The sequence below is a fragment of the Natator depressus genome, chromosome 19 (genome assembly GCF_965152275.1).
Source record: "Natator depressus isolate rNatDep1 chromosome 19, rNatDep2.hap1, whole genome shotgun sequence".
In the NCBI taxonomy this organism is placed as follows: domain Eukaryota; kingdom Metazoa; phylum Chordata; order Testudines; family Cheloniidae; genus Natator; species Natator depressus.
In genome coordinates this window covers 2,093,002-2,112,663 of record NC_134252.1, presented here as the reverse complement: position 1 = coordinate 2,112,663, position 19,662 = coordinate 2,093,002, and positions in this window count along the sequence as shown.

The following is a 19,662-nucleotide window of genomic DNA, read 5'->3' as shown; positions in this document are numbered from 1 at the left end:
GCTTTTTAACGTTCTCTTGTTAATTGATAGAAAGTAACAGAGCAACACTTTCACTTTTCTAGTGGTGAAAAAAATTTAAAAGGGAGCAAAAGTAGGGGTTTTTCCCCCTCATTTTGTCCAATCCCATTCTCCCCATCCTCTATGTCCAGGGGAAATAAAAAGGAAGATTTCAAAAGTATGGAAAAGTCAGATTTTTTCTCATCAAAACAAAAGAACTTTTTTTAAAAAATGAAAGAAAAGTTTTAAAATTAATTTTAAAATTTTTAATTGAGAATTTTTTTTTGCAAAATAAATTGAATGAAATTTTTTTTTAGTGAAAAATAACAGACCAGTTGCAACCAGCTTTATCTGAACCAGCTTCATGCAATCAGTTGTGCTTTGTGGCTTGTTTCAAAACAGTTCACCGAGAGTTGTTTCGGTCTGAACATTGAAATTTGAGCAATTTTTCTTGAACACCGAAGTCACATGACACATTTTATTTCCCTGATGGGATGAGTGTAGCTCTTAGACAGTTGATTCTGGTGTGCATATAAATTCTAAATTTGCTTCCCAGAACTATTCTGCAGCATTCACTTAAATAATGATAGGTTTCAGAGTAGCAGCTGTGTTAGTCTGTATCCGCAAAAAGAAAAGGAGGACTTGTGGCACCTTAGAGACTAACAAATTTATTTGAGCATAAGCTTTCATGAGCTACAGCTCACTTCATCGGATGCATTAAATAATGATGTTATAGCAAACATTCCTGCTAGTAAACTTGTTTGATAGTCTCTTCTAGCTAGCAGCATACTCTGGAAAAAAAAAACCTGTTTTTGTTTGTTTGTTTATTTAAAAAAAAGATTAAAGAAAAAATTCCAAAGGTTTCCAAATCTCCTAGTTAAAATCCATGGCCATTAAATAGCCCCAAGTGGCAATGCTTAAAGCTTACAGAACATGCCTGAAATTTTGCATCTGAAGCTAAAATAGATGAGAGGGAGCAAGAGATTTATTCAAATAGCATAGAAGAGCCTTGGCCCTCCAAGAAGCCATTTGCTGTACAATGTTTAAGATAATCACTGTTTAGTGTTTGCATAAACTGATGCAAGAGGGCCCCTGTTCCAAACCGCTTTTAAGCCCAGTGAGCCTATGGTATGCACTGTAAATCCCATTAGAAATAAATAAATAAAACCCCGACAAGCAATTCAGCCATAAGAATTTCAGTAATTTTTGGTTTTGTTATTTTCATTTGCCTGGCTAATGGAATTTGTTGGAATTAGGGGTCTGGATAATAACATTTTCTAAACCTCTAGAACACGAGAGCTGTGGAGAATGTAGATGTAAAGAGAGTGCTATATTGATTGGAATAAACTAGCCCCAGATAGCATCAATTACCCACTTCTGATGGATGTTTGCTTGCTGGCTGCCAGGTTTAGATTGCACAGCATTATCCACCATTTCTATGTGTTTCTAGTGCTCCAATAGCTTCACCTTAGATTGAGTTTGTTTGTGTTCGTGGCATATGAAGAAGAACACCCCTGTGTCAGTAAGTAGGCAGGAGAGAGGGGCTTTATAAGATTATTATTAAAACAAGCATTAAGCCTTCACAATGGCTGCCTGTCAGACCACTATGTTCATTCAATGCCTGAATGACTGTGGCCAGTCTACTTAGCTAATTGTTTCTCTCCTCATGGTCCTGGGTGAATACTAAGGTCTGGTGCTGGGGATGTTTCATTTATCCCAGCTGATGTGAGCAAGGGCATGTGGGAAGGATCTGCCCCAGTGCCATCACTCTGTCTAAGTCTTCAAGGCACCGAGAAAGTTACAGACATCAGCTATTTGCTATAGGTTGTAAATGCTAAGCCCAGATAATATACCGGCTTTCATTTACACTGGTTACATACTGAGTCACCCCATTAATTTCAATGAAGTTATTCCAGATTTACACAGGAGCAAAGGAGAGCAGACTTTGGCTCCTGGTTATGATGGACACGAGCGGGGGCTGTGGTGGTAGAAATGTTCAGATTCAAACAGGTAAATTAGGACTAATAAGGTACAAGGATATATTTAACAATAATGTTTAGGATTTATAGAGCGCCTTTCCTTTCAAGGCTGTTGTACAAACATTAATTAAGTCTTAAAACACCCCATTTTACTACTGTTATTATATAGAGAGGCAGACATATGAGTACCCAGTGGTGTGCAAGAGGTGATATGTGACCAAACCACCAGAACCTGCCCCAAAGAGTTAACAGTGGAAAGGTGTGAATGGATCAAGGGAGCAACCAGACTTTCCATTTCATGGTAAATTCTGTGAGTTTGACCATTTTTTCCACTCTGAAATGGACTGAAAACAAAATGTTTGATATTTCCTTTAAAAACAAGGCAAAATTTTGAAAATGAAAAAAAATCAAAGTGTTTCATTCTGAGACTGTCTGAAGGGAACATTTGTATGGGTTTTTTCCCTCTCCAAATGAAAGGTTGTTGAAATTGATACATTTCTGAGAAAAGTTTTGCTTTTAACAAATTGGCATTTCCTGAGGGAAAAGTATTCCACCCCCAAATCTCCAGCCAGATATAGGTACAAGTGTGTGCCCGAGAGAACCCCTGTAGGCAATTATAGGGAAATGGTGGAGGGTTTAGGTCAGCGGTTCTCAAACTGTGGGTCGGGACCCCAAAGTGGGTTGCAACCCTATTTTAATGGGGTCACCTGGGCTGGCTTAGATTTGCTGGGGCTCAGGGCCGAAGCCTGAGGGCTTCAGCCCCGGGTGGCGGGGCTCAGGTTACAGGCCTCCTGCTTGGGTCTGGAGCCCTTGGGCTTCAACTTTGCCCCACCACATCCCGTCCAGGGCAGTGGGACTTGGACTTTGGCTTTGGCTCCCCCACCCAGGGCGGCGCAGTTCAGGCTGGCTCAGGCTTCTGTCCCCCGTCTTGGGGTCATGTAGTGATTTTTGTTGTCAGAAGGGGGTCATGATACATTGAAGTTTGAAGACCCCTGGTTTAGGTAATTTGCCCCCCCCCCCAAAAAAAACAGCAGGAGGCAGTGAAGCAGGATTACAGTTCAACCACTCCTGGTGCCCAGGCCTGTGTTCCACCCACTAGTCCATGCCTTTCTCCTCTGTTGCTGCTCATAAACAGAGGCAGAACTAGAGAGGTTAGAGCCATCATTCCTTTACAGGGGCCATATCATAGCCTTTCTGTGGGGGCAGAGAAGAAGGGTAAACCTGATCAATCCTCAACTCTACCAGTGACTCGGGCAAATCACTTGATTCTGAGTGATTCAGTTCCCCCTTCTGCTTTAGTGTTTTTCTTCATACGTCTCTGTGTGTGTGTGTGTGTGAGAGAGAGAGAGTGCACGTGAGTCACATGCATGTGCCTGCGCAAGAGAGAATGAGCGAGAGAGCAAGAACGTAGCTTCTACAAGTGATTTTTGAAACTACTGCAGGGTTTATTCAGGCCACGAAGATAGAAACTCTCCTCCATAAAACTCTGTGGATGCTAAGCGAATTTTAAGAGAAGGTGTCAATCTACAAGCGACTGGGTTCAGTACAAGGTTATCTGAGTGAAACCGACTGGCCTGCAGTAGGCAGGGGGTCAGACTAGATGATCTCTTGGTCTTACACTCAGCGACTCTAGGAGGCAGTTGTCCTCCCTGAGTATTTACCTTCCAAGGCCTTTTTATCACACCGTGCGTGTTCTGGGGGAGCAGAGAGAGGCAGACCCTGTTGGTTCGGTCACTGTCCTGTAGTTAAGAGAGACAGGGTTTCAGCAGGGCGTGGTTGCCACAGTGAGTTGTGGCTGGAGCTGTGGTTCCTGCTAGCAGCCACGCGCAGAGGATCTGCGATCTCCCTTGAGCTAGCATAACAGTTACAAAGCCAACCTGAGCGTGGCCTCAGAAGGGAGCAGCCCAGAGTGCTCCTGCCAGGCTAGCCCCGTGTTTGCTTTGGTAACGCAGTGCTGCATTTGTGATACAGGATGTGTCTACACTGCAATAAAACATCCGTGGCTGGCCTGAGTCGGCTGACCTGGGCTCTCGGAGCTCGGGCTGTGGGGCTATACCATTGCAGCGTAGACCTCTGGGCTCAGCTCTGGGACCCTCTCTTCTCACGGGTTTTATAGCCTGATTGGAGCCAGCTGCAGGTGTTTCACTGCGGTGTAAACATACCCAGAGAGTCTGCCATGGCCAGCCCCAGAGGGATTCTTCATTCCAGCAGTGTCTCCGAGACAATGAAGAGACCCTTGCCTACATACCATCTTCAAGAGGCATCACTGTCTGCAGGAGCCACCGGGCACCGCAGCCCTTTGCTGTCTGGCCTGGCGATATGAGGACCAAGCAGCACAAGCGGTAATGCCCTGAATACGCATTAGCCAGGGGTACAGATTAAGCGGTAGGAGGGCTCCGGACCTTGCTGACGTGGCAGAAGGCACTGTTCATGTGGGAAAATGCAGCAGCTTCTCCAGGGGGGAGATTCCAGGCTGCACAAAGCCGGGAAAGGCACAAACCCAAATACTGAACAGTGTGGAGTTATGCGTCCTTTGGAACTTCAGTGCTAGGCTCCCTACAGGCAAGCAGCTCCTCCCATGCCCCCTGCAGCCCTCCTCCCAGCAGTGTCCAGCCTACCTGAGTAATAGTCTGTGGTGCTTCTAGGGACAATCCTAGCAGGAGGTCTCAGCCTGCTTAGGGAGAGGCTTCCCAGCTGGGATGAAATTAGGGGCAGCTGAGCCTCGTTAGGCTCAGAACCATAAATAGGAGCTGAGCTGCCCTCTGAGAGGAAAGAGGGACTGGTGTCTAGAAGCTGGGGAAAGGGGCTGCTAGTATCAGAAAGTCCTGATTTGTTTGCATAGTCTTGTGTTTGTGGATGATTTGGTATTTAAAAATTTAAGCTGCGTGAAGGAGAAGTGGCCAAAGATGGGGATGAGTTTGGGGATTTGGCTTTTGCTCTTTTCATTGCACAAGGGCCCTCTTTAAAATACAGCTGATTTCCTGATCCTGGGCTGGCTGTGAAGTTTCCTTCCCTGCTGCTTAAGGTTGCTAACCCTCTAGGATTGGCCTGCAGTCACCAGGAATTAAAGATTAATATTTAAAGAGTGTTGTGTGATTAAATCTCCAGGAATACATCCAACCAAAACTGGCAACCCTACTTCTGCTGTTCCAGGCTCCCAATTGTTGGGGTTCCTAGTCTGTCTCCCTGCTGTAATTCTGCAGTATATCAAGCTAGGCCTGTCCTAGAGCCCAGCAGAAAAGCTGGAAGGCCGCAATGGAGCAGGTGGTGGGATGCAGTCTTTGAGGGTGAACATTGGTTCCAAAACAGAGCCTTCCTGTCCGCACCTCAGCCCTGACCATCAGGCTCGATGCACTGTCTGTGAAATATTAAGATGCTCAGATACCAGGGTGATAGGCACAGCATAAGGCCCTAGACAGGGAGATCGAGAGCACATACAGGGCCATACCATAGTCATACATTGTATGGCATTTATACCTGGCATTTAAGGCAGCTTGGAATTACAAAATCCCTTATGTAAAAGTGAATTGTGGAGATACAGAATCCAAGCAAAGCGTGTGGGTGTGGGGGAACAGAGGAGTATTTTACAGTACAGAGATAGGACAGTCATTCAAGCTAAATTACAAAGAAATTCTGACTGAATTGTCTGCTGCAGCTGCATGATCACCCAAAGGATGTATCGGGATTAGTGTTTTTATAAGCAATGCACCCCCTTAGCATAAAGGCTTCATGCCACAGACTGTCTAATACTTTCTGCGCACTGGGTGGGAGCAAGTGCATTGGGGATCTGTTTGGCCAGCCCACCCTACCCCAGCAGGCTGAGCAGGTGAGCCGCTAACCAGGAGGGCACGGTGATGTGGCATGAGGAGCTGAAGAAGTGTATTTACAGTTCTTCATTGGCAGTCGATCATCCCAAGAGCGAGAGCCTGGCAACAAACGTTCTAGCTGGGACTCGTATCGCTATGCAGCCCGCTCTGCGGAAGGGAATACATGGCTCATTTACATAAGATAATAGAAACGGCAGCAAAATAATAAAATAATAATGACAAATACTTTTTAAACTCTCTAATTATACCTCACGGTGCTACTTCAGCTGGGCCAGAAAAAGGGATTGCAACATGGCTGAAATATTCACAACAAAAAGAACTCTCTTCCTACACTATTAAATTATCCCCAAACGACATTTTCCGTAGTTCCCCCAACTCAAGAGCTGTAATGGTTGTGGGCATGCAGGGTTTAGGGGATTGCTAAGGAGATGAGAGAGAATCCCTCACTTCTAGCTCATTGCCTGGTTCCAGCCCTGACTCAGGGCAGGATGGGTTGGATGGTAGGAAGTGGGACACAGAGCTGTTGTCATTTCAGGGCAGTGGTGTGAGAGTGACTGTTCGTGGGACATCATTTCTTTGTCTGGTATCTAGTGGGCAAGTGATATAGTCATTAAAAAAAGGAAGAGGGGGATTAATTCCCCTGTTCCTTGTGGGTGGTCTCTGCAGAGAAGTAGAAGATTGACTGGGTCATCATGATTGAACTACTCGGTCATCCTGAGTGGGGATCCCTTCATTTCCAGATGATGGGGGGAAGTTTGCACAACTGCTGTCCGTGCTCTGTCTATGTGGAGGGTGAAAATGACTCCAAACTCGAGGATGGTGAAAAATAGCACTGGCAATAAAATATGAAAACAAGAATTCCCCTGCACCACTGTGGTGTCTGAGGTTGTGTTTGTATATTGGATGCCTCGTGCTCTCCTCCCAAAATATTCTGGGATGCTTTGTGCAAGATTTGGGCAGTGATAGATTTTCACTGTCTGTTTCATAAGCTTGGTCTAGTGGAGAGACCACTGGGCTGGGAGTTGAGCTCTGCTGCTGACTCATTGTCTGACCTTGACAAGTCACTTGCCTCCTTCCCAGCCTTTGTCTGTCTGATCTCTTTAGACTGTAAGATCTTTTGGACAGGGACTGTCTCTTACCATGTGGCTGTTCAGAGCCTGGCTCAGTGGGGCCCTGATCTTGGGTGCTATTGTGATACAAACAGCAAATAAAACCGTTAACAGGGAAGAGCCCACACTTCCCTGAGCAATGAACATTGGAATGGGATAGCTGGTACATGGCAGCGTGCAGTTTTGCAAATGAAATAATTAAAAAAAAAAGGATCTTCAGGTCTGCAGAAGATGGGGGGAGGGGAAGAACATAAAGACAATTGGTGCTTGAGGTCAAAGAAAAAGACAGCTTGGGCGTGGCATGTAGTGCAGCAAATGCTTTGCAATGGTTCATCTGACCCTTGTAGCTGCCACGGTCTCCAACACCTCCACTGAGCTGCTGAGTAAGTGCTGGAAGTTGCCTTAAAGTGGCACAGGGCAGTTTAAATTCAGCAAGATCACAGGGGATCTTAGCAAGGAGAATGTCTGTGAGTTTGCTTTGTGGAGATTGACCCATTCCCGGCCACCAGGTATGGCTGGCCTAGGTTGTATTATGATGCAGACCAAATTCTAGAAAGATGCTGCATGAGTTCCAATAATAGTAAGAAGAACAGGAGGACGTGTGGCACCTTAGAGACTAACACATTTATTTGAGCATAAGCTTTCGTGAGCTACAGCTCACTGCATCGGATGCAAGCCCACGGAAGCTTATGCTCAAATAAATGTGTTTTGTCTCTAAGGTGCCACAAGTCCTCCTGTTCTTTTTGCGGATACAGACTAACACGGCTGCTCCTCTGAAACCAATAATAGTAATGACTCGTAGCATGAATACAGTTGTCCAGCAGCTCACCTGCATTACTTCAGCTTTCCTGGTACCAGTAATTTACAGTAATAACCAGTGAAGAAAAGCCACGTGTGGTGAGAGAAATACATTTGAGTTTCAAGGAGCAAAGGCTAAGAGCTTTCCCGATGTGACTGAATGTAGAGTCCCATAGCACCTATCTTTCATTCCAAGTATGCAGAAAGGCCCTTAGTGCTAGGTGAAGTGCAGTTAAGGGAGACTAGAAGTGATATAAGAGGAATAAATTTCTTGAAGACCCTGTTCTGCCATGCTCAACTTGGGATGGTTTCTGGTGCCTTTAGTCACAGTGAGTTGTACCTCACAGAGCAAACGGCCCGCTGATGTCCACAGAACCACAGAAGGGGTGATAAGTATGGTAGAATCAGACCATAAGTAATTACAGCTAATGCCAGTGTGGTCACACTCAAGCAAACTGTAGACTTCTCCACTTGGGAAATGTGCAAGTCTTGTGGTGCCAAATCAAAGCTGATTCTTTGACACACACATACTAGGATAGAGCCTGTAATTAGCAGGGTATGATTAAGCATCATTTATCACAAGGTGGTATTTTGTGGATCTGCATTAAGCCACAGCCAGGATCACTGAACTATAAGAATAGGTGCTGGCGCACCCCCTGACTTGAAGTGGTTTCCTGTATATACAGGGGTTTACAGTTTGGTTCAATGGTTCTCAGCACCTCTCCAATACAAATTGTTCCAGCGCCCCTGGCTACAAGCTCTGTTCGCTGAAGATCCCAGGCCTGATTCCCATTAAGTCTGGTTCCTATTTTGATACTATGCTTTCAGTCTTTGGAATAGAGGAAGAATATTGCTTTTAGCGTGGCTTTCACCCTGTCAAAGGGAAAATCCCCAGGATAGACAAAGCCTAAGAGAATTATTGTCCTGGCAAAATCCCATTCTTTCCAAAAGGTTGGAAAGGTGTTTGTCTCCAAATAGAAACTAAAGAAAACTTTCTGTGCTCTCTGCGAGAGATGAAGTCAAAGAGACTACAAATCAGATTGCTCCTGCCTTTGCCACTGATTTTCTATTTCCTCTTCAGCAAGTCATTTAACCTTTTAGTATCTCAATGTCCTCATCTGTAAAATTAGGGTAGGAATATTTGTCTGCCTCACAAGGCTAGTATGAATATTAACTCCTATTTGCTAAGCACCTTGAGACCTGAGGTGAAAGACATTGGGTAGATGAACTCCTGAGGTCCCTTCCACACCTGATATTCTATGACTCTAGATACAAAGTATTATTTATATTGTGGTTTATTTTTACCATTATTCTTTATTATTAAACACTGATTTGAACTAGTTCATTAGCCGTTGGTGTCAGAATGAAAGCCTCTTCTGTTGGGAAGGATCTCTTCTCCCTTTTCATGCACAGAGGACAGTGCATATTTGCTCCACCTCATTCCCCATGCAGAGAAGTCAGCACAAGGCTGGCATTGCATTTCTTCTAGTGCAGGACTTCTCGGCTGCTGCTGTGCAATGTGAGTTGCATCCCAAAGTCACTTTGCTAACCAACCAAAGCTATTTCAAGGCGCATTATGCACGGAGCCCATATGTTACTCAAGTGCTGCCAAAGGAATTCTTGTTTACTAACATCTTGCTTCACCTTATTTCCAGAGAATGCTAAATGGCCCCATTGACACCTTTTATCCTAAGTGATATTAAAGCATTGGCTGCTGTATATAAACTCCCCTGCAGACAGTTACGCATTTAAAGGTCTGGTTTTCAGAGAGTGCAAACGCTAATGCCTCCAAAGGGAGCGACGGGAGCTCAGCACCTCAGATACTTCAGGCCCAAACTTTTTAATAGTCTGGACCATGTCTTATCTTATGGACCCACCTCCTGTCCCATTGGTGTCAGACAGGCCACCCTTCCCCCATGAACGTCCACGGGGCAGCCACAGCATTGCTCAAATGGCCAAGAGTAATATTAAGAACATACTTAATGTTTTTTAACTTTTCTTAATGCTAGTCAGTGGCTGGAAACAAGGAGGAGAGCCAACACCCCTGTGGCCACTGGCATCTAAGCATGCCTTCATAGTCCCACCTCCCTCCCCCTTCTCTCTCCTCCCCATGCAGATACTGGTGCCAGATCCCACCCACTGCTTCCTGTTTATGTAATATTAATGAATGATTCATGCTGCAAACAGCTGGCACAAGAACGGACCCTCCTGGGGCCAGGAGGAATGGGGATGGAGCCATTTTCTTCTGTTCTGTTCTCATTAGCGAGATTGCTTCCCTGGAGCAGCCTGATGTGGCAGATCCCCGCAACGGCAGTGCAGTCCTGGGCCTGATGGGAAATTCAAATTTGCCTTCACGCCCCATAAATCTCCCCCTGGTGCTGAGACTGAGCCTCTCGCGAACGGGGAATGGAATCCTGCTGCCTTCCCCACCCCCAGCCTAGTCATCAAAATTCGCTTTCATTCGCTTTGCCTTTGAACAGCATGGCATGTGCTTTGGGGGCAGGACCTGGGCGTGGGTCCCTTCTGCCTTCCCAGTCCCCGCTCGGGTCAGAGAACGTATTACAAACTAGGAGAGGATCTACAGAAAGGGAGGGGAGTGTGGGGGCCTGTGTCCCAGCTCTGGAAACCCACCTTCCAGTGCCAGCAGGCTGATTTTGGCCCTGGGTCCAGGCGTGCTTCAAGAAGTTGATGGTGTAGAAGCTATCAGAGGAGAGGTGAATCATTGAGCTCCTGTCCTCTCTGCCTAGACAATGAGTTTTCGAAAGGTTGGAGGCCCCATGGGAATACACAACGGATGAAATTCTCTCCTGGGCAGAGAGCCAGAACAAGGGCAATGCACCATGTAAATACAAGGACTCGCCATCAGAGACTGCTAGTGCTCTGGGTAGGGGACAATTTCAACAACCATGATGGTGCATCCAGAGAGGGTCATTTTCATTGCAACTGGCCAGAAAAGCAGCCCGGACACACATCCAGTGAGCCGTTTAGCCCTTCTGTGGTTCTGTAGTGGTATGTAGAGCTCCACTGGACACAGAGGTTCTGCTCTGCTGTGCCCCAGCTGTTGGCCTGTGGTCCCATCTTCCATCCAGAGACAGCATGGTTTAAGTAGTGGATGAACCCGTGTGCACAGGGAGCCATCAGGATGAAAGGCACTGTCTCAACCTGAGACATTCCTATTATTGAATACTGGGTCCTGGGAAAGCCTGTTTGTGTGCAGCTTGTCCTGGGCTGGGAAGAGCTCCGAGGAGTGGGGGGAAGGAACATTTAATAGTAAATTATTATTAAATGAAGCCGTAGGTCTTACCTTGTGAGGTGCTTGATGTCCGGTTGACACTGAACGATGGGCCTTGTCTGGCCTCCAGCTTCCGGGCTGGCTTTCACAAAACTGAAAGACAATTTCTCCCAGAAGTGAAAAGGATCAAATTTGACCCAATATCAAAATCGTGACACTCTGGCTGGAGAATCCCAGATTTCACAGGTTGCTGCTTCCAGGACAGAGGAAGTGGCTGTGCATCGAGGCTGTCTGAGAGCTGTGAAAAGCAGGCCCAGACTTCCCAGAATTGTTGTCAGGGATGAAAGAACAGTTTGACGTTAGGAATACGTTAATAAGTAAAAACCAGGCTGGCTGCTCCGTCCACAGAGTCCAGACATCCGTTCTATGGATGGGAGTTCAGGGAACAGCTGATGGGAGGAAATGTGGCTGTGCCCACCAATGTAAAGAAAATTCTGCCAGTGCAGCCTGCTTGTATAGACAAGGCCTTGTGGGGTTGAAGGAAGGAATGATTGACTGAGAGGGGGACTTGGACTAGCGACAGGCATTCAGGTTAGCCAAGGAGTTAATGGGAAGTTAACTGTAAAGCTAGAATACTTTATGCTGCTGAACTGCAGGAGGGACCCAGGGAACAATTTCCAGAAGTTTGTCTTCGCTATTTCAGGTGCTTTCTGCATTGGGAAGAATCTAAAAATCTTGGGGTTTTACCGTCTGCCTCAACTGCTTTGTTCTAGAAACCTACCTGGGAAAGTCGCTAGAACAGCTTTTGTAGCTGGACTCCCAGCACTATCTGGTTACCAACAGATGTTTAAATATACGAGTCTGGCCTCCTGAGAAGTCTGATATTTCAGCTTCTGGCTGAAAATACCCAATGCAGAGGCTGATGGGGAACGTTAAAAGGAAATGTTACCAAACTTTCACAAAAGTCACAAGCAGATTTGGATTCAGGTTGAGTTTCTAGTAAAGGTGCAGCTCTGTTCTAATTTTTAATTCAGACTGGTTTGTCCAGGCCAACAAAATTCTGCTCCCTGGAGTTTAGGTCTTAACAATTTTGAGTCATTGGACATTTTGGGCCCAAGTCTGTGCTCACATGGGCAACTCCCATCAGGGATGCAGAGCTGTGACTAAGGAGAAAATTCATCCCGTTTGTCCCTTTTTGCTCCTTTTCCCATAAGGAATCCGTTGATTCTTCCTCCCCTTTTCATTTACCGTCCCCTTGCAGATAAGTCAGGTCTTGGTCAGTTTTGATGTGAAGACCTTCCAGATAGCATGACAGGAAGGGAGGCTACCTAGTGCTTAATGCAAAGGCCTGGGAGTCTGTAGTTCTGCTACCGACCTACCATGTGGCCTGGTCAAGTCACTTGGCCTGAATTTCCTCATCTTTTAAATTGGAGTTAGATGCTCCATGGGCCAAAGTAACTCCTGGTGTAATATTAAGTGAGTGAATTCACAGTAGGGATGAATTTTACAATATTAAACTACCTTGTAGGTCCTCAAACGCAAGGCATTGTACAAGTACAAAGATACTTTAATTATTATGCATCTTTACAGATATTTGCACTGTACCGATTACTATCGGTATTTAAATGTAATAAACCACCTCCTGCTGCCATGCCTTTCACATGCTCTTCTTAAACGAACTAACCTCACTGTATTTTTGACCCTACCCTCTAAGTTGTGACTGTCTTCCAGAAAACCAGGCATGTTCTTCTGTGTAAGTCAGAGCTTTCGTCAAATCCTTCATAAATGAAGAGGGTTTAAAAGAGAGAAAGAACAGGGCAAAACGTAATGTGACAGCAAAGAATGACTGAAAATCCAGCTGTCCTTTTGCCCTGCACAGGGCTAATGGCACATGTTGAGAAGTGGCAGAACAGGTGATGCGGGCTGAGATGTGAGGTGGGATCAGATTTTCTGAGATTCAACATGAGGAAAATGCCCACCAAGACCTAGAGACAAATGCCCGGATGCTACATTCGAAAATGAGACTTTGTTTAAATAAATAAATCAATAAATAGGCATTACGAAAAATTGCTTTCCCTGATCATCTGAAAGAATTTTCAAAGCTTCCTGGTTGAAGAGAGAGAAGTGGGAAGATAGATGGGCAGCTTTTCCCCCCTCCCCTGTCGTTCCTTTGTTCCCCCTCTCTCACTCCCTGGGACTAATTAACACTGAAAGGTAATGAATTTTCCCTTTTTGTGAGTGAAATCTATTGTCAGCGTAATTATTCATGCCTGGCATGATTGGCAGTTTTGAGGTGGCAGGTTCATGGTCAGTGAAAGGTGATTCATTGAATGATAAGGTTGATTGCTCTCCCTCGTTACTGGCCACCTCTGACTAACGATTCATGTTGACAATTTTTCATATTATTAATGCAGACATAAGCTTGCGTTGCTGGCTAAGACAAGGTCTGCCTGGCCTAGCCTGACTTGTGCTTTTCTAGTAAAGAGAAAACAGCCTCTTCCCTGATTCAGCCTACACCATGTGCGTGGATTTAGCTACCGTACACACCGCTGTCGTGCTAGGTTACGTAGCAGGAGCCTTGCAAGAACATCTGCTGCTTTCTCCCTTTTTTGACATATTCTCTGCATATTGATCAGAGTTCAGAACCTAAAAGTGAATCTCTGCCACCCTCTGACACACTCTTCTGGACACAAATTTCAAGGCTGCCATTCTCCAGGTGCTGGTAGAGAATAGAAATGAGAGAATTTATGAGTGTGCCCCTTAAAAATAATTAATATGGAAAGGAATTGTTTGTGCCTTTCCAGCGTGCAATAAGTGAAGGCTTTGTGGTTAACAGCCTAAATCCCATTTTCAGTAGTGACCTAGGGTGCACTTGGGCAAGTCCCACTGTCTTTCAGTGATCCTCGGGCTCCTGGAAACCAAAGTAACATTTGAAAATGGGACTTAAGCTCCCAAGTCACTTATGTACTTTTGAAAATTTGACCCTGTGCCTACCGTCAGGCCTCTACTCATGACAGAGTGGAGTCTTCCTCAGAGAAATGTCTCTGCAGAGAACTTCTGAATACTGTGGCCTATCTTTTCAAATGCAGCCATTCACTGTATGTGACCAATTTGAAACCCTTGGGGCCTGACCTTCATAGGAGAGAAGAGTGACCTTGTAGTTAAAGCACTGGACGGAGCCTCAGGAGGTCTGACTTTGCTGCATTTATGCCCCAACTAATTTTGCATAAATGACTGACTCACACTGTGCCTCAGTTTATCCATCTGTAAATTGGGGTAATTTTTTTGCATACCCTTTTGTTTGTCTTTTCCCTTTAGACTGTAGGCTCTTTGGGGCAGGAGCTGTCTGCCACTATGTGTTTGTGAAGTGCCTCGTACAATGGGGCTCAGATCTCAGTTGGAGCCTCTCAGGGTTAATGGAAGTGATAGTAATCTTGCCTCCAATATTCTCCTCAGCCTACACATGCAGGGTTTCCTGTGGCACATTTCACTCAAAATGTCAGAACTGAGATGCAAGGTACAGATACGAGAGTAGAATTTTCCCCCTTAAATGCCGAAATCTAAGCTCCCTGGCTTAATATAATAAAGCAGAACTGTAAAGAGTTCATACTAATAAACATTGGCCTTTTGAGTCCTTTAAGCTTTTATCAAGCTAATAAGCTTTTTAATTGCCATTAGACTCACATCAAAGTGGGGAAGATGTAAACAGAGGTTTTCTAAGACTTGGAGCCCACAGGGAATCTGTGAGCCTTTCCTAGGCTCGGTGAATCTAGCATCCGTTCATAATGGAAAGCACAATTTCAGCCTGCATGCTATGTAATATAGGGAGCAAATGTTTACAGGCAGTGCCTGGTGAAGCATCAGGACTTTATTACCTACCCTGCATAGAACTTTCTCTAAGGAAGGGGGGTTAGACCAGGTAAGTCCCATCACCAGTTCTTGTCTCAGCAAACATAGGGCAAATGTGGGAGTCTTTCCATTGACTTCAGTGGGTTTTGGAATCAGGCCCAGATGCCCAGTTCTCCAGGCTTTTCATCAGAGCACAAACCCCTTTGATAACGTGAAGAAGAATCATAAGGAACGTCCATGGGCTGAATTCAAGCTTTTTATGGCGGCTGCTGCTTCTTTCTTCCAGAGTCCAAAGCACTGTGCTCTGTGCTTAGCAAATACTGACATAAAAGTGCAGCGCAGCAGAGCCAGTTGGGAAACACTAAATATTTTCTATGAAGAACTTCCAAAGAAATACAATTTTTTCCTCTTTTGAGGAAACTTTTTGCTGATTCCCCCCCCCCCCCCCCGATTATTAACAAAACAAAAACTGCAGAAAAAAAATCATGGCTTTCAGTTTCCCTTCTCCCAACTCCCTTCTTTTCCTCACTGGAAAATGGAGAGAAAAAGGAGAGAGAGAAAAGTGTTGATTTTGGGGTTTTCATTGAAAAAATTCAGAAAAATATGGCTGAAACGAAAATGTGCCACTGAAATTTTCATTTCAGGGTAAAAAAGCCATTTTTTATCCCCGCCTCCCTTTTTTTTTTTTTGAGGAAAATATTTTGACCAGCTCAACTCTGCATCCCCAGCCTGCCCTCATGTGGCCTGTGCATTAGTGGAGAAGGCCTGGGTGGTTTCCCCGTTGGCACGAAATGACAAGTCTCCTTATTGATGGGGACACTGAACTGGAGAAGTTGCCAGGCGTGTCTTCTCGTGCTGTGGATTTTACCCTTTGGGGTAAAAGCTCGGCTTGGGTGGGTTTTGGTTCTGTTGTGTGATATTTTTGTTTGTTTGTTACGGGGTTTTTAACGGGGAGTGGGGGAGAAAAGAGGAGGGAGAACTATCTGTCTAGAAGGGGAATCAATTAGGGAAGTCATTAAACAATGTAGTTGCTCCTAAGACACAGATTCTAGCAAGGCTAAAGAGGCACCTTTAATACAAACGGGCACAAACTGCTTTTTCCTAGAAATTATTTTTTATTTAAAATTTAAAACCATATTACCTCACACAGCAAACTGTGCACTTTGATATATCACAGTGTCTTAAAAAGGAAAATAATCAGAATTTTTTTTCTTTTTTTCCTGGAAATTTTATTTACATCAGCCTAGAATGATCAGCAAGTAACACAGTTACTATGAAACCAAAATTGTTACAAAATGTTTACAAAAAACTATATTCATAGAAATTCTGCATGTCCACAAAGGAAAATCCCCTGAATGTCACAGAGACCAGTTTTTTGAGAAACATGTCAAAGAAAATTATAGACAGCAAAGGGCATTCTACAACAATGCTCAGAAATCCATATCCTCCAGGCAGACTGGCTTTAACTGGCAAGGCACAGCCCTAACTTTCCAGAGCAAGGGAGCCGTGATTAAACCAAACAACGTGTTGAGTATGTTTCAACCTGGTCTCTCACAGCAGGATGGCACATAGCACATGGCTCAACTTTGTGAGATCACGAATGCTGCAAAATGACTTCCACGGCTGGCATTCAGCTGCCAGAACTGCACTGGTGTCTACTAGAGGGAGAAATACTGGGGCCCAGACCTGGCAGAAACCTCTACCATGGAAACATACGATAACGTTTCTGACCCAACCCCCTTCCCCTCCACACACACCTCTGAGAGAACAATAGCTATCTTGAAACATATTCCCACCCCCCTTTGCATATTCCGTCTGTTGGTGTATATGTAGGCTGAGTGTTGGGTGCTGGAAATTTACACTAGAAATTAGCCCCCCCAAAAATTGAAAAAATGACCCAACTTTTACCACAGTGAGAGTTTGAAAGATTTGTAACCATGGAAAAACCCAAAACCAACCCATCCTTGTGTTACTTCATTGGTCTTACAAGAGACTAAGAAGGAGACATTGAATACTGTAAGAGTGACAGTGAACTGAAACCGCAGCATTTTATACCAACGTTTTTTTCCACGCCTCCCCCCCCACCCCAAAATGTGCGTGATTGATTTATATTCAGTGGAAGTTAATTACTTTGTGACATTTATTTAAGAAACATGTATGTGGTGTGTGTGACAAAATGATTTGCAAAGTATTTTTAGTTTGTATTAAATTTTCTACCCATCCCAAAGTTTCCTTTCAAATGTATGTTTAGCTCCTAGTTCACCACTTCTCCACAATCAGAGACTGCATGGTGCACACTTTACCTTTGCTAGCCAGTCCAAAGGCCTGATGCACCCCCAAAGATTAGTGGAGGCAAGGGGATAGATTCTGATCTCGGTTATACCAATGCAAAGGCAGCATAGTTCGAAAGCAACGTTAGTCAGATTTATACCACTATAACAGAGATCAGAAATTGTACTGCCCCATCCCTAAATTTTGGTTGAAATGAACCAATCTAACTGGGGGGACCCCTCCCCCCAAATAAAGGCAATGGGCCAGATCCTCAGCTGGTGTAAATTGGTGCTGTTCTTTGAAGCCAATGGAGTGAAGTTGGTTTGCACTGGCTGGGAATCTGGACAAATAGACGTAGCTCAGCGAAGGGAACGGGATTAATCGGTAACAATGAGGTGCAGCCAGGACATTCAGGAGCCTGAAATTGCAAGCTGCTAAGGAGAATGAGCAGAGCAGGGTTTGTACGGCCCCCTGGACAAGAGTGGTCACTATCCAGGCTCCACAAACTGCCTCCAGCCCTACCCGAGATCCCTTTGTGTTGGGGTGGGGCAAGGAGGGCATAATGGCAGGAGACATAGAGACCTCTCACCCTTCCACTCTTCCTGTGGCTTTTGTAGATCATTGCCAGATGGCATTAGAAAAATATGATGGCATTCTGGTAATATATACAGATAGTATTTAAAAACCTTTGTATGTGTATCATATACTTTTAACAATATATACTTTAGGCATGTGCACATGTCTGTGTCTCTCTCTCTCTCTCTATATGAATGAGAGCAGAGCTTACGGGATGGTAGTTGCAGTGAGACACTGATTGCACAGATGTGGGTGGTTATGAAAGATCTGCACTGCAAGGAAACCTATTTGGCATCTCAGTAAAGGCCCAGGAGAATCTGCGTTAGAGACGGGGAACAGCCCATGAGGAGATGAGGCCTGAACTGCTGCTGCTTGTGGACTACACGAGAGATGTCGCCCCCACCTTTTAACAGTTACAGATTCACTCATCCTCCTGGCTCTGAGCTACCACATTCCCCTCTGTGCATTCCACAGTCCCTTTGCTATTTACACCGCTGGGTCCATACGCCTCCCTGGCCTCTGCTGGGTACACACGCCAGCACCTTTAGGACTCCTTGTGGTTCTGCTGTCCATTCTGTCACTAACCTGTACACCCGTGTGCGTCTGGCTTCTGGCTATTCCCTCTCCATTCCAGCAGGACTTTCTCCATATTCAGCAGCAAGCAGCTGTTCTGTAGGGCTGAAAGTTTTAATACTCAGGATTTTAAACATTTAGAAGCATGAAATGGGCTATTCTTTCATGGCCAGTTTACTGTAATTGTGGAGATAGAGAAAAAGTTAATCTGCAGGGATTTTTCTTGCTGGTCGCAAACAGTGGTAATTCCACGTGGTCTCCTGTAAATTTGGGACAACGGTGACAGAAACTCACTCGTCACATTGTTTGTGACAAGTAAATGGTGTTGGTTAAATTTTATTCTTTAAAATAATCTTCTAAGGAGTGAAATGGATGATGCTTTGTATAGTCTTGTTACTACTCACCCTGTTGGAGCATTTAAAGGGGGGGCCCTTTTTTTTTTTTTTTAAGTCCAGCTGGGTTTTGACTTTGCTTTTACCTTCCCCTTGATTGTGAAATCTATTTCTAAGAGCTTGGAAAGCCCAGAAGAAAAGTGTAAAAATGGCCTGTCTGAAATGCCCCCAGATGTGCAAAGAGATGGAGAAGGAAAATAATTAGTTTTGGGGGAGGGAGGTATTTTTTCCACCCCACTTTCTGCTCTTCGTACATTTCTTCATTTATTGCTGTTTTAGTGACAGAGATGGTGTTGCTGTTGGGATCCAACCCCTTTGGATCAAACACTGAATTTGAAGTCAGCCAGGTTTTTGGAAGTCAAACAAAAGCAGTCTAAATTCAGCTTGAGTGAGGCTAGGAATGGAGACAGGTATGAGGTGGCAGGGCAAAACATGGCTAAGTCACCCACCTTGTCACAATTAAAGGGAGTTGCTTTCTGTGAGTCAGCAATCAGATTGGTGCCTATTGCTCTCGGGATGGTGCTCTCCCTCTGAAGGAGGCTGGCACAAAGCCTACACACCCCACTTACGTCCCACTTCAATCCCGTTCTGCCTGGTTTGAGGGCCGAAGAGGGATTTAAGTGGGCTGTGGCCCACTGTACTGGGGTGAATTTCACCCTTGGTCACCCAACTCGGAGGAGTCTGACACACACAGAGAGTTTCACCTCTAACTTGTCATGGCATCTATGAAAAGAAAAGGTGAGAATAGTGGCAAATTCTCTGCCAAATGGCTAATTTTTATCAGTATCATATGCAAGAAAAGCTACCATTTTATTTCAGGATAAAACATTGTCTTTTTTCATTGTGTGAAGAAACCAAACCAAAGTACGCGCTCTGGTGAAAAACAGCCACAGTTCTCCCTGGAGCAAATGTGCTAATTCAGCCCAAACACCACCACCCTAAAAACTAAAACTGAACAAAGAAAAGAAAGAGGAGGGTCAAAAATGCTAGTGTGTCTTAGACTGCAACTGCAAATGGATTTGTTTCTTTGGGGTCAGGCGAAATCTCTAAAAATGTTTC